At 32.6% G+C, this 23,119-nt stretch overlaps 1 protein-coding gene across 3 annotated transcripts in view; it reads right to left on the bottom strand.

Annotated features, from left to right (window-relative positions):
* Nucleotides 1–23,119, bottom strand: part of LOC109594365 (semaphorin-1A) — a 345,269-nt gene that overhangs the window by 30,319 nt on the left and 291,831 nt on the right. The window lies entirely within an intron of this gene.

The raw sequence follows: 23,119 nt of genomic DNA, 5'->3' as shown, positions 1-23,119 counted from the left end.
TATGATAATAATGATATGTGATTGAATGATTTCATTGAAACTGGACATACCAAAAAATAAAGTAAATAAAATAACAGTCTGTACAATTAAACTTTTTACTAGCGACATCTATTAACGAGTAGTAAAACGTATACAAGTGCAGTAAATTTTCTACACATTTATCATCTTGGGATGAAAATGCGTGGAAGAGATTTTGTTGTTTATATAGTTATAAATTAAGTAAATAGCAGGTGCATTATATATTCCTGAGATTGAATAATTCAAACTCCATACACTTTTAAGGACGCCTGAAAACTTTCGAAGTTGCATCGGATACAAAAAGGTAATGTCTGTCTGTGAGGCAACGTGAGGATTTGATATCTGTGTCATCAAAGTAAATGTTTCTAACCTTTGTTGCAGGATTTGCTAAGCAATTTGTTTCCGCAATAAAAAAAAGCAAACATTTTACGGGCAGAACTAAATCTAAAATAACGGACTTAGCGTGTTTTACGTTCAGGGTTGACAATAAAATTGGCACCATATATTTAAATTAAACCGCGCTTAGTATAGTTAACTCGCCCGGGGGTGTAAAAGTAATAACCTTTTATTTATTCCCCCGACCGAGAATTGATTGCTGGAGAGTCTGCAACAATCACTATAAACAAGTCAATAATCTAGTGCACTCTGACAAATTATATTGTCTGCAGTACGGGCTGCATTCGCAATTGTTTCTATTGGACATGCGCCCAAGGAAACAACACACCATGTTTATCACTTTTATTTCTTTCAAAGTCTCAAATAAAATGGGAATGGACGTCGTACTGGTGCTGAATAACAAAGCGCCACCATCCGGAAGGTGTTTCCTTTAATTAATAATTATATTCTTACGTGACTTGGCAAAGTTATCCTTGCGTCTAATATGAATCCGCGCAATCAAAATATCCGCTAAGAAAAATCTGTCGTCATGGGGACGAGCGCTGATAAAGGCTGATAAATCTGGCAAAGTTGTTCGGGATTTAAGAAACGAAGACGAGTTATACTTACCGCCACCATTAGCTCAGGTGAGATTATCTGAAGGGCGACCATTAGTGAAGGGTGCCCTTAAGTGCAATCTGGTAATTGGAAGGTTGCCCCCTCCCTCCGCACCCTTCCACCACCGTTTCAAAGAACATAATAACCGACATCGTCTTTGATCGTCTTGCATTTGATCTTTATCAAAAAATTGAAAATTACATGTCACATCCAGTTACTGAGATTGTTCGGCTTGTTGCGATAAGCTTTATTCCGCGGTTTTCTTTATTCGAAAAGTCTATTCCTACAATGCATACGAAAATCCAATATATGTGTTAATAATATTGGATGTGTTCGTATTGTTGTCTTCGGAAATAATAAATGCGGTTTTGTTAACAATTTATACAGTTTTCTTTTTGCGGCTTCGCAATTTGGGCCGGTCGGCCCACAATAAAATGAAAAAACTCATTACCGTCATTACCATATTTGTAATTAAAATGAAATGTAAACATATTTAAATTAGATTTATGTTTGCATTAATAAGTATAAATTCATTAAATAGCCATGCATTAAAATATTTATTTCAACAACAAATATTTATTTTATTATGAACTTTTGTTTATACAATTAACGAATTTATAACGTACAGCCATTATTTTTGTAAAATTAGCCAGTTACTTGAGCCAACGTCGAAGATGTTATGTAAATATGTTGTTGGAAAACTCAATAAAATAAAAATTCAATCTGGCTATATTGAAAATTCCTAACTTAATCAAATAATAAAAGTTTTTCGATGCAAAAGTTTTTTCATATGGATAAACTTCAATCGATTTTTGCGAATTATGGAAGCAAATCCGGAACGGGCAAAAATAAAAGTTACTTTGGAGATTTGGTTTCATGTTTTCTCAGCGGATAAAAAAATATATGTACTTTAATATTAAGATTTATCTGTGCTCAAATAAAACGAACCAATATCTTGCCACTTTATTACGAAATAATTTTTTCGCAACAGTTGTTTTCGAAAGTACAGAAAAAGTTAAACTTTCTTTGAAAGTTCATTATTTCCCAAAAAACTCCAATATTATACATGATTTTACAATTCAGTTAAACGATTATTATTTTCCAAAGTACAACTTCAAATGATGTGTTGTGTGGCAATTAATCACTTTTCAATTAGTGTTAGTAATTTTATACAATTTATATCGGAATTATCAAGGGATATTAATGTTTTTGTTTTAGATTAATTTTACTTCACTTTCAATTAAAAACGATCACATGAAACGCAATAAAGTCATTATTAAAAATGTATTTAAGAGTCCATTTTAATATTAGAATTTTTGGCCTGAGTATAATTAATTTTGAACATTTTTTGTTTTATACAAATAAATTATTTTAAGGATTGTGATTAAAATAAATTATTGATGTTCAGACATACAGGTATACATATTCACATATGTTTGCTCATTATATTACTGATGAATTTATAATAATATTGATTTACAATATTTGTACTATAAATAAGTTAGTTAATTTAATTAAGCATCACCCCCTTAAGCAATATACTATAAAATAATAAATTAAATTAAATCAACAACTATGTTTTACTAATTGTCAATTAATAATTTATTAACATTTACAAATATACTGAATATCCATCTATATTAATTTAAAATAGTAAACACAATTAATTATACATGTAAATTGCTTTTTGTCTTGTAACATTCGATACTCGACTAAGTTGAGCTTAAATAAATAAGTTAATAATTTTTTATGAGTGAATCGATAAACAATTTAATAACATTAATAACAGCATGACGTCAGCAAGTTAATTATGTTTGAGACGTCTACGAAGGAGCCCAACCAAAAATGTATATTAAACCCAAAGGAAGGATTGAATAAATCTCGTTTTTGGCAGCGTCATTCTGTCGGTAAGCCATGCGGGCTTATTGTCGACGAAATTCGGCGGGTGGACGGCCGTTCGTTTCCGCGTAATTTCTCCGTCGGACGTCCAACCGGTCGCGATAAGAAGAAACAAGAGTGACGATATGTCGTCAGATCAAGATGTTATGGGATGACCCGCCATGCGTAAAGCTTAACTGTATATTTGAATCCCACCATCGTGGTCAGGCCTGAAGGGGCCATCCACACACACACACACACACACACACACACACACACACACACACACACACATACACATACGCAGTTTCGCAAAGAGATGAGAGTAGGGTGAGTCCGGGCTTTCCCCCTCGAAAACGACGTATTGAAGTTATTCCGCTAGGATGGACAATAGTCCTTTGTCACGCACTGGAAAGCCCTATATTCAAGTGTTCTTGACAATTTATTTACAGACACAAGAAACCGAATCGTCCTTTTGTGCATTTGTTGCTAAAATGCTGAATCACACTCGTGACGAGTGCTTCGCTCACTCAACGTCCACTTAGGGCACAGTTAAATATTATTTTAATGAAGCCCGCCCCGATCGCGGGTCCCGTATCCCGTGGAACACGTACCGTAATTAAGTTTCCGCTGCTCCTTTCGTGACGGGGAATAACACTATTTTTTTTTATTTTTTTTCATTCGTGTCGATTCGCAAGTTACTTATTTTTTACTTTTTTTATTACGCCCCAGACATTCTCGTTTAGTGAGTTAGCGCCGATAAACATTATGCTTTCGAGTTGTCTGAATTAACTGAAAATTATACATAAATGAGGAAATTAACTACAAAATACTGTATTGTATTTTATGCTTTTTGTTTGTCAAAAATCAATATATTTTTAATATTTTCGAAATTTATTATTTTGCTGTAAATAATGGTAGCCTTTAAATTGCAAAATGTAAAGTTTTAGAGTATCTAAAATATGTAATTAAATGCATTTCAAAACTTTGGAAGACTTCATAATTAATTGATGTTAGTATCGGTTTTTAATTTAGTGTTAAAAGTATGCGATTATGGTTATTAGAATATAACGTAATTAATTGAAAAGACAATTGTATAGAAACTTTTATGTTTTTATTTTTACATTTGGCAATTTAGACATTATTTATATATTATATAAACTTAGTACAATATTGGAAAAAATAATTATAGCTCTAAAGTTTTTTATTTTCATAAACGTATATTTCTTGATGGTTTCGTTGTTAATATTGTTTATTTTCTCTTATAATGTTATTTTGTGTGATATAAAACAGTATATCTCTACATAGTTATATTGCTTGAAGGTTTCTTTGTTGATACTGTTAATTTACTTCTATAACGTTACAATTATGTGATAAAAAACAGTATATCTCTTAATAGTCATATTGCTTGAAGGTTTCTTTGTTAATTAATACTGTTTATTTACTTTTATAACGTTATAATTATGTGACATAAAACAGTATATCTCATCCTACTCATTTTCCTTGAAGGTTTATTTGTTAATTTAGTTTATTTACTATTGTAACGTTAAAATTATGTGATATAAAACAATATATCTCTTCATTTACTTTTGTAATGTTACAATTCTGTAAAATAAAACAGTATATATCTTCTCAGTAACATTTCTTGAAGGTTTCTTTATCAATACTACAAAATAATGTTGAAATTTTGTAACAAATCAGGATATTGCCAAACATACACTGTACACTGTGTAATTAAGCTTCAAAAGATTTATTTTTGTACGTTGAAAATTTCTGTATCAAGATTTTCTATTAAATTTTAAATAAATGAAATAAATTATTAAAACTTGATCGAAATAAAACTGTCGCAAAGAATAAAAAGTAACATAAATAAATAAATAGCGATGGTACAATTGATAAAATCTACACGTTTTATAAAGTGATGCACACAGTTTGATACTAATGATTAAACGAATTATGTCCGTTTTATTGTGCCGGTAATAAAACCGTAGAACAATCATCCCCCGGGTGTAATATGATCGAAATTAAAGCGGCAAGCGCAAATAATTGGGTTTATTCAAAATAAACAAGAAATTTAGAAAATAAATTAAGTGTCCCATTCATGATGTAAATTACTTACAAATGTTCATTATCTAAAACGGTTTTGGTCGCGGCGCGATAGCAAGCCACAGTAAAATGCGGAATTGCACGGGGACCGATAAAAATTAAATAAAATATTGTACAGTGTTTTACTGGTCGGGTCTTAATGAGACCAGCCATGACAGATTAACTTTATTGTGTTTCCGTTCGTTTAATTTCGAATCGGATTTTGTAATATCGGATTTTATAGTAATCAGTTACTGAGGAAAACAAAGTTAAATCGTTGGTATCTCTTTTTTAATTATTTCGGTTTGACGGTTTAAAACGCAGTTTCGGTTTTGTTGCCTTTTTACAATGACGTTATTGAATTCTTTGTCTGATATAAATATTGGTTTTTCGGAAATTATTGTTGCGTTTTATCGGCATTTATAAATCCGGTATCGGCTTCATTTAGTCCGTCCGTCATCGGTAGCTTATTTTATCTTTTTTTTTTTTAAAGCCAAAACAGCTGCATCCACAAACCGCCGCGATATTGCGGACCGATTAAAGGGGAACAAACAAAAAACCGGCCGCCGGTTACGTCCCGTTAAATCGGTTTAAGAAACTTATGCACGCAAATCATCCGCCGGCCGAAAGTTATAAACAGATTAGAGTTTGATAATTGGCGGCCAGTTTCGATGGTTTACAATGTCCGAACGTACCGAAACATAATGGCGGAACGGTTCACGGTTTTTGGTAGCTCCGGATGGGCCCCCGGAGACGCCGAAAGTCGGGTCACGCTCTGATTGTAGTTTTCGTTTCGTAATCTTAACAAGCCCCGGCACTATCTCGCCCGAGAAGCTCCAATCATGCTTAAAGTGTGCCGGACCTTCTTCGAGAATAATAAAACTTCATTTTCATTCCGGCCCCACGACCAGTTCCGGATTGATCGACTTTATTTATGATTAACCTGGCGTGGAATTTATTTATTTCTCTACAACTTATCCGTGCGATATTTACGAGGGTGAATTTCAGACGAAACTTTCACACTCTCCCATATTTGATCCAATATTATCGATGCGATTAATTTAATTTACTCTAGCAATTACTAAAACAATAAATAAAAATATTTTGAGATTAAATACTTTCAAAAGCGTCATTCCTATATATGTTTTTTTTCCTATATTATACAGCGATAAAAAAAGTCGTAAAAAGTCTTCCCCTCTGACAACTTTTCATGAAATAAAAAATCGATATTGAATAAGAACCATGTAAAATGTTGGCAGTCTAACAAAATTTTGTCATAAAGTTGACATGTGTCCAATTTTCCAGTATTACAACTCAACTATTTTTTTTAATGGAAAGGGTGGTCTACCTCATTTAAAAGGTATTTTATTGTCTATTGAATGGGTTGGTTAAGCCTATAATAGTTATCATCAGGGGGCTTTTTACGACTTCACTATATAGTTAGATGTGACATTAACTTTGTTATTACAACTGATATCCATATCTTAAGCCACCAGAAAAATTTTTTCAGTTGAAAAAGTTATGTCTAATAAAACTGAACTTGATTGAAATCATGGAGCAAATCTTTTCAGTTTCTTCAGAAACACAAAAACATGCCTAAGTCTGTATGAAATGTATACTGAAAGCTGATCCAGTGAATCATTTTTTTTTTCCTGTACAAAATCGAAGAAGAATTCCCATAACAAAAGGCACCAAATCCGCTATATTTATGGCTTTTGTTTGTTGTGACAAGTGTTCGAATGTGCGGTCATTATGAACTATTTGGCAGCCACCAAAAAAAAGAAAAAACTTGTAGACGTTTTAGAAAATAAAGAGGAAAACTTTCTCGATATGTGCAGCCTGTGTGCGAGTGTGTGTGCGGGCATTATATAAGTTCGTCGGAATGACATGCCGGTGGTTGGAAAAACGTAACAAAAACATGCCGAAAACCCTCAAAACAGTCGATGCGCTAAAAGTTTTCTGTAATCGAAACGTTATTAGTTCGGCACGCCGAGATTACATGTTCTGGTTTTTAATGATGTGAGCTTTTTGAATCACAATTTGTTCGGAATTGAAAGTTTGTAAATTGAATTTCTGTTCCTTTTTTTTTTTTTTTTTGAATGCGAGCTCGAACACTGTTCGGTGGAAAACAGTTATTTTCTTATTATTCGTGAAAGCTGATTCCGCACCGAAATGTGCTAAATTAAGAGTATTTATTGGAATACCCTTTGAAGATGGGATTGAATTGGGATTCATGATCCAATATGGAGAGTTTGTATAAAATCGCCAATAAATAAATTCACTTTCTTTTATTGCGAATGTTGGTTTCGGTGGCGGGACTACAGTTAGAATCGATTGAGGTCCCGCCAAAGCACGTCGTTGATATGAGAAACGGTCACCTTTGAGACCGGCACCGTCAGCTATATTCAAATCCTACACTTACGAAATCCCCAAATTGAAATCCCGCTTATCGCGGACGCTACTTTTGATTTCCTGCGAATTCAACCGCTTTTCCCAATAGCAGTTACACCTATATTGCGTTCCCGGTAAAGGTTTGGATCTCCATCGCAATATAAATGATAATAGATTTTTCTGTAAATAGTATAGGTGTGCCATCGCAAACATTCGGGACTTGTGTCTCCGGAATCATGAATTCAATGACACTATATCAAATTCTTTTATCAAAAAGAATAGAATTACATTTAGATCTCGCAGCGGAATTGTAAAAGCCATCAATTTACACCAGATGGATCAACCTTATTATTCTCCTTTCAGACGATTGTTGATTTATGGTAATTAAAATATACACATAAGAAGTACAACTGAAGAAGTTACTTCTAGAAAACCTACCATACGTCTTGGAGGAAGCAAAAAATTTTATTACTGGCCTGCATTCAAACTAATTTCTGAAGCACCATTTTTTGTAGTCAATTAACACCAGTACTGCAGATAGTATGGCAAAGATTCGAGACTTGTGACTTTGGAATCAAGGAGTTAATGACACTTTATCAAATAATTTTATGAAAAAGAATAAAACTACATTTTAATTTCGTATTAGAATTGTAAAAGCCAACATGTGCAGAAGATGGATAATTTCAAATAATTGTTGGTTTAAGTCAATTACAAAAAACTTTCTATGCATCTTGGACAAAGCAAAAATACAATGTATTCCCATAAACTGGTGGATTATTCGAAGTGCTTTACACTCAAACTGATGTCATGAAGCATATTATTTTGTAGCCAACCAAGACCAGTAGAGTAGATAATATAGGTGTACCATAGCACAGAAATGCATTGTATATCTGAATTCATGAATTTATTAACAATATATCAAATTCCTTGATCAAAAAGAGTGAAGATGGATAAACTTCATTTTATTCCTTCCAAATAAGGCAATTAAAATATTTAAGAGGTAGAAATGAAGAAATCAATCAGAAAAAACCTTACTGGATTATTTGGAGTACTTTGTACCCAAAATAATATCATGAACCAGAATATTTTGTAGCCAAGACCAATATTTTAGATAGTATAGGTGTGCCATAGTAAAGATTCGACACTTTTATCTGTGGAATCATGAATTAAATAACAGTATATCAAATTCTTGTTATCAGAAAGAATAAAATTACATTTTAACCTCATATCAGAATCGTAAAAGCCATCAAGTACACAAGATGGATTAACTTCATTGTTCTCTTTCCAGATGATTGTTGATTTAAGGTAATTAAGATATTTAAGAAGTAGAACTGAAGAAGTCAATTATAAAAAACCGTTCGATGCATCTTAGTCAAAGCAAAAAACAATGTATCCCCCTATAGTAAACTGTTAGTTTATTCGGAGAGTTCTGCAGCCGAACTGATATCATAAAGCAGCATATTTTGTAGTCAACCAAGACCAATTTTATCGTTCCTTTGCTGCGAAACCCGAATGAAAAGATCTCCTCTATGAAAACTCCTTGCCATTTTTCTTTGCGCGTTCAACGAACGTTTGGGGCTTTTTTGCGCGCCGGTTTTTTTTTATTTCAAATTCGTTCCCACTCTGTCTCCATCGGGGTGAGTACAGATTGTGAGTTCGGATTATATCTGGTGGAGAATGGGAATGTAATTGAATTAAATTTCAATTATTTATAGAAATCCTTTCAGGGGTTGCCGGGAATTTTCTCTCAGCCGCTCTGCTTGATGCATTTGTTAATTTTTTATCATTCGACAAATTGGATTTTTATCTATTCGAATATGTGTACTGGCCGGATCCCCGGTTTTATTAATTCACTCGACCGACGGATTTTTATTATAACACTATCCGATAGTATTTATATTAAATTTTCATTTTTAATATATCACATCGAACTGCAACAATCCAATCAGGACGGTTCTAATGCGGACACGCCGAATGGCAATGGAATCAAGTGGAGGGACACATTCTGCAAGATATGCCGCCGAAATTCAATAACCACCAGAACGATAGTTTGCTTTGTCCAGGGTATCCCCCTGAAAAATATATGAGCTTGTGTTAGGAACCTTGTTAGATGCCAATAAGGAGATCTAACGGAGGTCGAAAGCATCGCATCCTAGTCTCCGCCATTATTACGATCACTTTATTCTTGTTTCTCTTGGGCGATGGCCGCTCGTGGAATATTGCCGCATAAATATCACACCGTATCCCCTGCATTTTATTGTGTCCGAGATAATTATCTGTGGGGATGGACCTGTTCATTTATCAAACGATTTCTGGAGTTCAATAATTGAAAACTAGTATTTATGATTTTCTAGGAAAGTTTAGATAGGTACATTAATATTTTATGTGCAGATAATAGAGAACACGGAAGTTGAAGAATTCCGTAAAATTGTTTTCAAAATAAATTTTATTAGGTCTTTGTATTAAATTTTTAAAGACGCAATTACTTTGGAATTGCAATGAGGAGCCATTATGATGGAACACATTATGAGACTGCATCCAATATATTTTAAAGTTGTTAAATGAGTTGTAAAAAAGTGAAAGAAGTAATTTGTAAAATATTTCCCCCACAGTTAAATTACAATATTTCATTTTAAATTAATTTATAGGGTTGATTCGCGTAGCTCTCCGACTGGCACCCTGTAGTTAGCAGACGGCAATTTATTCACAAAACTTTGCACTTTCCGAAAAAGAGATACGTCAGCAAAATTTTAGCGTCACAAGCATAATAAATTTCAATTAACACAGCATCATAAAATATGACGAGAACGTCTTTCTCGTAATCTATTTGTCAGGTCTGTATGCAACTTCCTGGTCCCAGTGTAACGCAGGCTATAACGCGCCCGTAACACAGGGGACGTTATAACAAATTGAACCATTAAAGTTACTGTAGTGACTATAAACGTTGAATTCATGATGATTATTTGTACTTTCCTAAATCCAGACATATGGCGGCCATGTCTTCGCCAATAAGACGAACGAAACACGAACAAATTGCTCAAACATTTCTTATAATGCATTGTTTTACTTTGTATTTATTTTGAGTGACGCAAAATGATTGTCTTTGCGTCTTCCTTTTTGCGTCTGTAACCGGTTTTCTGATGTGCAATTTAAATTTAGTACCGGCGAAACATTAAATTACTAGAGCCTCGAATGTTTTCTCTAAATGTCACTCATGGAAAGACTCTCATTAAATTCTATTTATTGCCTTCTTTTTTAAACGACGGATTATCCACCACTCCTTTTTTCCCAATTCCATTATTCCCTGAACTTTGTCAACCGTCTAATTCGACGGCTTAAAAATAAAAACAGGTTCGATGTGAATAATCGTGATGGTAATAGATAGTAATTTAATTTTGATCTGTATAATTTGATCGTGCCATTAGGAAAACTGCGCAAACTTTCCGTGTTACATGGCGAGCAATTAAGCCATTCTAAGCTTCCGACTTAATTTAGAATTTAGATATGCATCGTTATACGATGCAATATGAATTAACGACTGGGGAGATTTAGTTCGGTGCAGGTTGAGTCCTGTTAGGCCCCGGTGTAATATGTGATAATGACCTTCCTACACATGTTGATGGGACACACCGGATTTGATATTAAAAATAACCTCGCTCCCGTAATACACTCGGTCAACTTTCATGGCGTTGTTTCGCCACCGATTCATCCATCTGGCCCCGTCCGGGACTGGAAATTTCGACTTACCGCACCGCGGTTTGCAATTAAAATCTCCCACACAAAAACGTACCTGGAACAAAAGACAATGATAAGTGATGCTGAATTCGCGGAATTGGGTCAGGGTTTTGGCGTTTTATCCTCAGACGAAAATGGAGGAAAGAGGAAAGCTCTGTTGTTTTATCTGTGTCGCTTTGATTCGAAAAAACGTATTATTAAATGAGTCCAATTACGAAATGTTTTATTAATAAAAGTGTGACAGAAAAAAGTGGAAAATGTGTTTCTGACTCATATTATTATTATCTCTTACAATAAATGGGTGGATGAGTGAAGAGAAGTTAGTAAATGTAGTATCAAAAGAAGGAGTCACTCTAAAAAATTAACAAATTTTGTAACATTTTCTCACCGTATCTCTTAGAATAAATTGGTGGTAAAGTGAACCTCTATATTTTCAATTTGGGTCAAGAGAAGTTGGTAAATTTAGCATCAAAAGAAAGACTTTTCCTTCATTAATCTTCCATATTTTATATATTTTTTAAATCAGTCGTTAGAAGAATTAAAATAGCCAACAAACTTTTTCTCACTATATCTCTTAAAAATATTGGCTGAAACACGTTAAAAATTGAAGAAGATAAATCTCTACATTTTCAAATTCGCTGAAGAGAAGTTGGTAAATTTAGTATCAAAAGAAAGAGTTTTTTCATCAATCTTTTATGTTTTATATATTTTTTAAATTAGTCTTTAGAAGAATTAAAATTGCCACCCTAAAAATTAACAAATTAAAGATGATGATCCTCTACATTTTCAATTTGGCTGAAGAGAAGTTGGTAAATTTAGTATCAAAAAAGAAGGAGTTTTCTTTTATCAATTTTGTGTGCTTTATATATTTTTAAAATCAGTCTTTAGAAGAACTAAAATAGCCACCCTAAAAAATTAACAAATTGAAGAAGATAATCTTCTACATTTTCAATTTGACTGAAGAGAAGTTGGTAAATTTAGTATATTAGATATTTTTGTTATCTCTTCTTATGCCTAAGCACAAACAGGCATCAAAATCCATGGAAAAGAATTAGGAAACTTGACTTATCAAGTTTAGAGCCAAATATTTATCAAAACAATCCAGATATCGAATGTATTCATGAATTTTTTTCCTGTTTAAATCTTAAACAGTAGCTAAAACTGAGCAACACAAAAAGTATTTTCGTTAGCTTTCCAATATTATTAAAATACTAAAAATATACATACAACAAAAACCTCATTATAAACAAAGTATCTTTACTGGTGGTATAAAATTTGCCTCATAAGTATGCGTAAACACAGAATAAAATACATTGTGTTCTTTACTGCGTGGTTTTAGAATTCAGAGCACGTTCATCCCTAATTTTATGTAATAAATAGTTAATGTTATTATTACAGTGACGCCAATGGCGAATTTTATTGGAACTGACAGTCGTTCGATGCGAATTGTAAATTTATTTTCGTGTGCGAATAGACAATAATGATAAATGGACATTTACTGAGCGAATTAGTCACCTTTGCACAGGCACAATGCGGATTTCAATAAATGTGTACGTTAAATTCGCAGCGATTAGCTGGATGAACGTTAAAAATCCCCGACCGATTCAAGTAAATGTTCACCGAGATTACGCCCCCGGGCCATAATTCCAATTGTCTTCACATGCATTTACCCGATGCTCGTCTCCGGACGGCGAGGAAATGGCAAAATAATGCCGGCCCATAAATCAGTTAGGTATTAAGTAGTTTACAAATTAATATGAAAACGTTGTAACGCCATCCGCCATAATAGTGGCCGTTAATATAGAAACGGGGCCTTCATATATATACAGCAGAAAACAGAGGCGTGAGTCTCTGGCAATAAAATAAATTAGCGAATTAAGAACGTGGGTTTTCTCACTCGAGTTATATTTATGTGAGAAAGGAAACTAATTTTCATTTTTATCTTGGCGCAGAATTCCGGGACGCGGCTGCGGAAAATGTGGGACTTTTAGCGCCTTTTAGCAAATTATGAATGTGTTTGTGCCGAGTTTTAAAATCTTAACGCGTTATTTTTATAATTAAGGGATGCAACTGGGCAAGCCGGTCTCGCAAGCCGCGCTCGGATAATTTTAAATACGAAATGCACGAAAATTTTAATCAGATGTGTTATTCCCATCAGACACGAAATTATGTTTTAATTGAATCACAGCAGAAGGTTGAAATTGTATTTAACCCGCGATTTCTAAAGGCGCTTGTACTGTAAACACTATATGCTTGCTAAGTTTACAACTTCATTAAATTTTGATAATTTTTAATAAAAATGTGGTTACATAACTAATTCAAGTTAAAATTTAGGTACTATTTCATTGTTCATATTTAGTTCATCAGTATTACAAAATGATTGGAAATGAGAATAATTGGCTAATCATTTTTACCTAAAAACAATAAAATAAACTCACAATTTAATGTAATGTAAAATAACAGGTGAATACAAATGCAATAGCTCAAAAATATGTTGTATATCAAGGTTCTCATATACATATGCTCATTTAGAGATTATTTAATAGAATTTATGTAATTATATTTAATGTAAATTAAAATTGAAATATTCATTTTTAATATTACAATATGTAGGTATAATTTTATAATTACATCATTATTCGTTTATTTAAGGGTGTGCTTGTATAGTATTAATTAATGAAATCATTATTATAATAACATATTACTAATTCACATATCACAGGGAAAAAATAAATGTTTACTATATTATAATTATATGGTTGTATAAATCTGGTTAATGCTCTTAATTTCGATCCATGAATAAATAAGTACATAATTGAAAATAGTAATTATAAATATAACAGTATAAATACATAATAATTGTGGTGCTAATATGTATAGCAACAAATTTTAAAATGAATTAATTTTAATACACATTATCCTATAAATAAATCGTTGGTATATTTAGAAACCTCTGCTACAAATTCAAATATTCAATTCGTAATCAGGATTTTATTGAAGTATGGTTTTATTGTGTATAACATTGTTTTCTTTTATTATTCCTCCACTTTTGACTCTCGTATTTGAAAATATCGAAAAAATAAAAAAATAAATTTAAATTGTAACACACTGATATTATTATATTATAATTAAATCCTAAATAAATGTTGTTTTATTGTATAACATAAAATGTTATTTTCTCTTATTATTCCTCAACTTTTGGCCCATACTTTAAATAAATATTCAAAAAATCGTTCTTAAATTATCAAACTTAATGTATGGACAGGCAAAATACTATACATGAATTTTTGTCTAAACGAACGAAAATTTCAAAGGTTGATTGTGAGACCAGAAGAGAACAAGCATTTGAAAGTAAAAACAAATAAATAATGCATCACTAGATATTAAATAAATGTAGTTTTATTGTTTCTTTTATAGTTCCTTCACTGCTCCCATATTAAAAAAATATCAATAAATAAATTTAAATAGTGACATGCTCATACTATTAAATATATTGTACGTGTATTTTATTCAAATAAATTAACAGATAGACATTTGGAATAAAAAATAAAGGATATGTCATTTTATATCTTAAATAAATGTTATTTTATTGTATAAATTATTGTTTTCTTTTATTGTTCCTCCACTTTCTGCTTTCGTATTTAAAAAATACTCAAAAAATATTAATAAATAAATTTAAATTGTAAAATTTTCTTATAGTTAAATATGTTTTACGAGTGTTTTACCCTGATAAATGGTTAATTTCAAAATCTAAGGGATTCGAATTTAATAAAAAAATAAAGGAAGCGTAATTAGATCTTAAATAAATGTTTGATTGTGTAAAATGTTGTTTTCTATTATTATTCCTTCACTTTTGGCACACATATTTGAAAGAACATACCAAAAATACATACAAAATTAAATTGTAACATACTGATATTATCAAATATATTGTATATTTTATCCATATAAATAAATATTTTAAAAGTTGTGAAGGGTCCTAAATAAATGTTGTTATAAAATATTATTTTTTCTTATTATTCCTTTATATTGCCTTTACTTTAAATAAATCCTCCAAAAATCCCTCTTAAATTTTCAATAAACTTAAATGATAACGTGGACTGACAACAGACATTTAAAAATAATAACAAATAAAAAATACATCACTAGATATTATATAAATATAGTTTTATTGTACAAAATATTATTTTCTTTTATTGTTTCTTCACATTTAGCTCCCGTATTAAAAAAATCATCAATAAGTAAATTTATTCATATTATTAAATATATTGTACGTCAAATAAATTAACATTTTAAAAGTTAACTATGAGAACAACATGCTTTTGGAATAAAAAATAAATGATGATATATCATTAGATTTTCAACAAATGTTTTATTGTATAAAATATTGTTTTCTTTTATTGTTCCTCCACTTTTGGCTCTCGTATTTAAAAAAAAATACCCAAAAAATATCAATAAATAAATTTAGATTGTACCATCTACTTATAGTTAAATATATTTTACGTGTATTTTAGCCTGAAAAATTTTAAAAGTCAACTACAAAATCTAAGAAGAACAGGAATTTGTAACTAATAAAAAGTAGAGAAAGTGTAATAAGATCTTAAATGAATGTTGTTTTGACCGTTATATTAATTAAATAATCAAAAAAGCTCTCTAAATTATCATTAAATAAACTTAAATTATGACATAGATAGACAAAATTGTCAAATATATTATATATGCGTGTCTATTCAGATAAATGAATATTTCAAAAGTATTGTATGATCAAAAAGGAACAGACATTTGGAAATAATAATACATAAAGGATGCATCAATAGATATTAAATAAATGTGTACAAAATATTGTTTTCTTTTACTTTACTTTTGACTCTCGTATAGAAAAAATCTTCAAATACATGTACTTTTACCAGTTACCTAGATAAATGAAATTGATGAAGGATAGATAAATTGATATTTTAATTGAAATACTAAACGGTACGTCAAAATGTGACGCGTTCCTTGTTTATACAGATGCAGATAATAAACGATATTAAAACCAAAAATAGAAGTAATCCCACCGCAGCGGATATTGAATGCGGCGCGGTAGTTTTGAGTATTTTATGGCGCTCTCCCGTATTCTCCGGGCAATAAATAAGCGGGACAAATAAGAGCGACACTGGTAAGGAGTATTAGTTCGCCCAAAGATACTACATAAATTTCATTCGTATGGTTTTTATAAAACTCTAAGGTCGTATATCGTCGCACATGAATCCATCCCCCGCTCGCTGCGACGCTATGCCCGCTCTGAGAAGCAATATATCAAGCCGCTCAAACTCAGAAATGGCCGCAAAAAGCGACGCGCAAAAATATCATCGCGCAGAACGCCATGTGCTGCCGCCGTCCACCTACTACCACTACTGATGCCTCGTCCGCAAAAAAATTACATTCGAGCTTTTATACCGCACTAAAATGATTTAGGACGATAACGTGTTCGAAATCGGTTTAGGGTTTAGAAAAATAATATATTGCTTCAGATTTTAACGACATGATAAAGTTATTCGATGGAATGAAGCCTCTTATCACTACATAAAATGCTAAAGGGGGTCGTCGTAATCCGTGTGCCACGTACCTGGATCAAAACTCCTTTTGCCACGAATATTGCTGCATAAAAAACCGAAACCTCCACGTATTTATGATTTCATTTACTGCCTTGTAAATTCATCTAAATGTCGTGTTTCGATAATTTACCACACGAACATAAACCGACTGCCTTTTTTTTCTTTCTCGTCGTTCGTTTCGTTTTAAAATTGAATTTTTTTTGTTTTGACAAGCCTCCATTTAATCCACGCAAGTTAATAACCCACATTATGATGTTCATCTTAAATCAACAAAGCACCGCAGTTATCACTGAGTCCTTTTCAATTTCACGCAAAGTTGTGGCCAAATCCGGCGCAACATCGCAATTCAATTAAATTTAATTAAAACGCTAGAGTAACTTTTCAAATTTATTACAATTATCTCATATACAATCTAGTTCTGTGCAAACATTAAATCGACTGTTTTTAATTGGAACACGAGAAATTATCACGTTCCCAAAATCCCTCAAGATCCACGTTTTCGTGATAGGTACTCACAAGTCACAATTATGGCGTTGTTACGAATTTAATTGATTCGAAAGACACAAGGGCACTAGAGGAAGCCATCGAGAAAATTTTCGAGGTGGTAAACGCGTCCACTCGAGTTTAGGACCCAGACCAGGCATCATTTGTTGAATACCTCGAGTGACCCGAACTATAATAATGGGATTGTGGAACATCCGCCGGATTTAGACAATAGAATTTTATATTACATAAAGTTAATTGTACGAGAAACATGTAGTGTGCAGTAATATCAATAAAACAAGTTTAGCCATCAATTAGTCTAGCAGCATTCTAGTAATGTTATTGTGTTCTAAAAGTAATTGACAGTAATCAAAGGTGATAGAGAAGTTAATATAGCCTAGATTAAAGCGAGCCAGAGCAGGCCAATAATAATCACGATCCGGCGGAGCAGCAATAAAAGAGTAATTATATAGGATATCTCAAGTAATTGTGTAACTGTTGTCTGGTGCTTTATCTTAATTTTTATCATGTCTCGCAAAGTCTAATTTTCCTCTAACGAAACAGAATTTCTTCAATAATGCCCGAGTTGGCATGTAATGAACACGGCATATTAGATTCGTTAAAGTTTAATTACAACATACTGGTCGCTTCCCGTGCTCTCTCTTTTCGCCAAAAGTTAAAACAACGAAACACCGTCTGGAACGGATTCCGCTTTGGGCGTTCTCATTTTCGGGGACCCCGTTTCCGGTCACCCCTCACGCGACGCACTTGTACGCACCGGAATTTATTATCTCGCTCGCAATTGCTCAATTTCGAATTATAATTTTTTTTTCTGTTATGCACGGACTTGTCCTAAGTAATGTTTGTGAAGTGTCTGTCAAGTTAATGCCCACTTAGTTTGCTCAGTCGACGGGTTTTGTCCCTGATGAATTTCATTTCACACGTTCTCAACAAAGAGTTCTTCGCACCGAAACGAATTGAGAGTCCCTGCCAGCCAACACTGGTCTGGCAAAAAAAAAACTACCTTGGGTGCATGATAAAATAAAACAAACCATCGGATGAACGTTAACAATTTAAAATAAATAAACATAGCAATTTTAAGTAGAAATTGTTTAATTTTCAAAATTTGAAATAAAATAAAATGTTTCACGAAACAAATCATATTTATTTTTAATTAAAAATATCCTAACAAAATTATATTTTAAATGAATCATCCGATTTGATTTTACTGTGTTCAACATTGTCTACATAATTTTGAATAAAAAACAATTTTATTAAAAATATTTCGATTAACTCTACTCACATAATTTCTTCTGTTTCGGACGTGCGTTAAATTTGATTAATTCAACGACTTGTTCATTTTTGGCATAAATGGTCAGTTTCCAGTTGCGAAGCTTTTATTAAAATCAACAAAAAGTGCGGACCTTTAATTAAATAAATAGCCTTTGACCGGTCTAATCTCCATGCAAAAAGTAAACTAGAACGAGGAAAAAAACGTCATAACAAAGTGGGAAGGGTTGAAAAAATTTTTCACCTCAGAAATCCTTCCGTGCGATCGAACTATCGTATCCGTCGATAAATAACCGTCATTAAAAATACCGTTTTGACCTCGCCGAGGAAATATGTGCTTGAACGTGCGGAATTTTAGGGTCGAGCCCGGCGGCATTGTCGCCGACGACTCGGGGGAACGAATTAAAATGACAATATGCGATTTCTCGACAATTGAAGTGTCGCATAACCCGAGGTGTATTAATTGAAAGTCATTTAATGGGGACTAATGAGATCCGAGCTCACAGTTGTGCGCCAGAACCCGAACGTGAACATTTAATGAAGACGGAAAATGGTCCGCCATCAGCTCACACTCCCGAGATGCATTTCGGCTGCACCTCCTCGAACCAGGGGCGCGCAAACATTTTTTCTAATTAAACAATCCAATTAAACATGAAACGAATTTATTGTTCGGCTTTTTTTAACTAACGAACGCTGTTGTAGAATGGTAACGGACAAAAGGCCCATCCGAGGCGTTCTGAATTTTTAAAAAGGGCGCTGATAGAGTTCGCCGGGGGCACGGGGGCGGTAAAACGTGTAATGCACGTCACTGGCGTCAAGCACACAATAAATAAATTATTTTTAACGAAGCAGTGCTTGGAACGGTTTGCGCTTTAATTTCCTCGAGTTTTATTCACGTTCGAATGCCCGCGGGGCGTCAAAACATCTTTAATCGTATTGAAATGCGATAGCGTAGCGTTCGTGGGCTCTTAAAAAAGCGACCGTTCCGTCATTCCGTGATATTTAAAGGGACACATTTCATAGGACAGCCAGCTATAACAATAAAATTTTAGATAAGTTTCGTGGAATTGAAGCTGGAATGAAAACATTAAAACTATAATGGATACATTAAATTTAACACATACTGACTGTCTAACTTCTGAGATCTACTGTTGATGGACCGTCCTATAACTGGGTCAATAATCCTCATCCTGTGTCAAAGGCAATTTATACATTATTGTGATTGAAACTTTTCTCTCGCTCACAACTGAATCGGCGAGATTAAGAACCACATTTTCCGTTCAAATTGATTTTTTTCTGAGAATCATTTGATGTGTCTAACTTTATGGGACATTTTCCAAACAAGAATAAAGAACATTTGATTTTTATTGAAGGCAACGAAGTTTTCCAATAAATATAAGGCATTTTAATTTCAAACAAATTCATAAACGAAAAAAGATTGATTTACTAAGCTTCATAAAAGCGTCCCATGAATTATTAAATTTCAAATAGTAGAAGAGTTAATGTAAGTTACCATTTTAATGTAATATTATATTAAAACGTCCATTTCCAGATAAATTATAGGTCTTTTAAATATTTTATTAACAGTCCACATGCAATTTAATCATCCATTCCCATTTTTATAATTTAAATCTTCCATAAAAATAGTACAATTTTTAATTAAAATAAGACTCTTCCGTTTGACATTAAAAGATTTTAGTGCGAGTAGGCAATATAACATTATTTTATTAATGTGTCACATATAAAAACATAAATAACAATAGGAAAACGGGGACAAAGGATGCGAAACCCCGAATTTTAACTACACATGCAAAATAAAATTAGAGTGGGTCTTCTTCTAGCTGGGGACAAGTTTGCGTGGAACGTGTCCCATCCCACAAAACCCTTTTGCTGTCCTCTGCAGAATGAGCCACTCATTTTCAACCTATTCCGGTACACTTTTCGCCAACTTCGCTAAAAGCAAACTTGCTAGTTAGCGAAATTTATTTTAATTAATTTAATATGGTTGTATTTTGCTAAAATAATTAATTGTCACTGGAAAATTCTCAGACACGCCACGACCCAAATTGTGTTTAATTGCGTTTTATAAGTGACACTTTTGACGATGGCGCGTCTTTAATGAGCGAAACCGTGAAGTCACTTTTAAGGATACATTTCATTTGAACTACATAAATTATTGTTGTCATCAAAAATATGATATTTGTAGTTTTAATAATTCAACGCGGTTTTAAGTTTTAAATTAAATTTCTTTCTCCCATTGTTTTCGGCCTAAATCGACACATTGCGTAGGAAACTAAAAGAAGTATTTTAATTTAAATTGCTCCCCTCCAAAGGTCTGAAGTTTTTGCATTATATTACATATACGTGAAATTCTTATTAAAACTTTTTATATTAGTTCTTTGACTAAATTAATTTTGTTAGATATATTGTTTAATTACAAAGATACTTTGTATTCCATTTTGTTTTGTTTTAATTTATTATGATAAAATTTGTTGTATTTAATTTGTTTACAGTATATGAAATATATTGATTCACATCAATAAAAGCTTAATATTTAATAATGGAATTTAAACACAAAGGGAAATGCAAATCACTATCTATAAATTTATAATAACGGGTAAGGGTAAAATTATACATTAATATTAGATACGAAGCCTCAAATGAAACGGATGCATTTTGTTCGATAAAGTATTTTTAACACACGTATTTTCAATCATCAAAAATATATGTAGTTTTTCGAATGGTATTTTCATGTCATCAAAGTTGAGCCACGTGTTTCAAGCCCAGGAGGCCGTGAATTTGTTAGAGCGTTTACAGACTGCCACATTTGATTGTTAATTTAACACTCCATCCGGGATTTAGTGGCAATAAATGCAACATTGTAAAAATTCAAATGACTATCTTCATTATGGACTGCACAGACGCTCGTAACAACCGGCGATACTTTACGGCTGATTTATATTGAAATGGCTATTGATTTACCTCTCAATTTTAACGCACAACTTAATTTTCACGTTATAATCGGACGACGTTGTAAACCGTGTACCGAAATCTATAAAACGGGGGTATTAAATTTGGATTATTAATCTTGCAAAATATGAGTTGATCAAGGATTCTATTATGGCGATTAGGGCTCAGCCGGAATGAGTTATTAAGCCGGTTTGATGACAGCGTGAGCTAGCTTAATGTTTTGCACTGCCGTTTTTTATAGGCGCACCGATAAAGCGACATTAAAAAAAACAAACTTGAATGACGTTATTAACATCGCGAAATAAAACACAACCATTATTTATGCCATCGATTCGAGCACGTCAAAAACAACCAGAATTTACCGGTCGTCATCATGAAAGCGCAGCTCTATAATGCCTAATTCGATGGAATTGATAGTAAGAGAAAATCTGTTGCACAACAACAAATAATCAGGATTCGTGATGGTCATTAACATCATCAAATAAAACACCAGCATTATTTATGCTACAGAAGAACCAAATGTTTCGTTCAACAACATAAATAAGCATTCCTAAAGATCCGATGACAAGAAAAGAACAGATCATAATAACACGTCTTAGAATTGGTCATACAAAATTCACACATGGACACCTTCTAAGCGCCGAAGAACCACCGTTTTGCGAGAAGTGCCATAGTCCACTAACTGTAAAACATATACTGACCGAATGTGAACAATTTCGAGAAGGAAGAACAGAAAACGACATACCCAACACTATCCAAGAAATCTTATAGGACAAATTATCAGTCACTAACCTAATAAAATACTTAAAAGATATTCAAATGTATAATAAAATATAATGTAAAACTGTATATACATATTCGCTAATAAGTGGTTGATGCGATTAATAATAAAAAAAAAACATGAATAAATACAATGAAATACGTGAATATGTCGAATATGAAAACGAAGACTAAAAGAACTTGATCTCTATGGTAGAAAATCAGTAGACCTTCTTCATTTCTGTAAAAAATAGAGTAGGAAGATTACTTTTTGAAAGAGAACAGGACAGATGGGCAATTTTGTTTTCCGATGAAAGTCGGTTCCAATTATTCAAATCTGATGCCATTCATGGGTGAGAAGACCAATTAATGAAAGACTAGACTTAATGAAAATCTATACAATATACAATAAAAAAGGGCAAAGCAACAACTTGGCTGGTATTATTTATAAAATAGAACATTATTATTTATACAATTAATTCCAAGTGTAACCAGAAAACATCAAAACACTCATGTGTCTACAGTTTTAATTCTTACGAAAGTCCAGTTAAAGAAATAAATAAGTACAAGTGACATTAAAATCACAAAATAGACAAAACCATTATTTATGTTATGGAACGTAGAATACCAAAAAATAACGGTATTTATCGAGAATAAACACTGATGTACGTACGTACGTATGTACAATTTAATTCGAAGGAATCCACGGAAGTCACAGTTAGTAGGAGAAAATCTGTTGCACGACAATAAAAAAGGGCAAAGCACCAACTGAAAAATGCAAAACAATGGCGTGTAGTGAATTTTAATCAAAGAAAATTACGTCTATAAAAGTGACTTTTTATTGGCCGGCAATGTAGTAGCCAATTAGAGACGTAGCGACTCGCCGCTCCTATAAAAGAATGGGCTTATAAAACCGATGC

The sequence above is a fragment of the Aethina tumida genome, chromosome 1 (assembly GCF_024364675.1).
Source record: "Aethina tumida isolate Nest 87 chromosome 1, icAetTumi1.1, whole genome shotgun sequence".
In the NCBI taxonomy this organism is placed as follows: Eukaryota; Metazoa; Arthropoda; class Insecta; order Coleoptera; family Nitidulidae; genus Aethina; species Aethina tumida.
The sequence above is the reverse complement of the archived record's forward strand: the minus strand, read 5'-3'. Positions and strand labels throughout refer to the sequence as shown.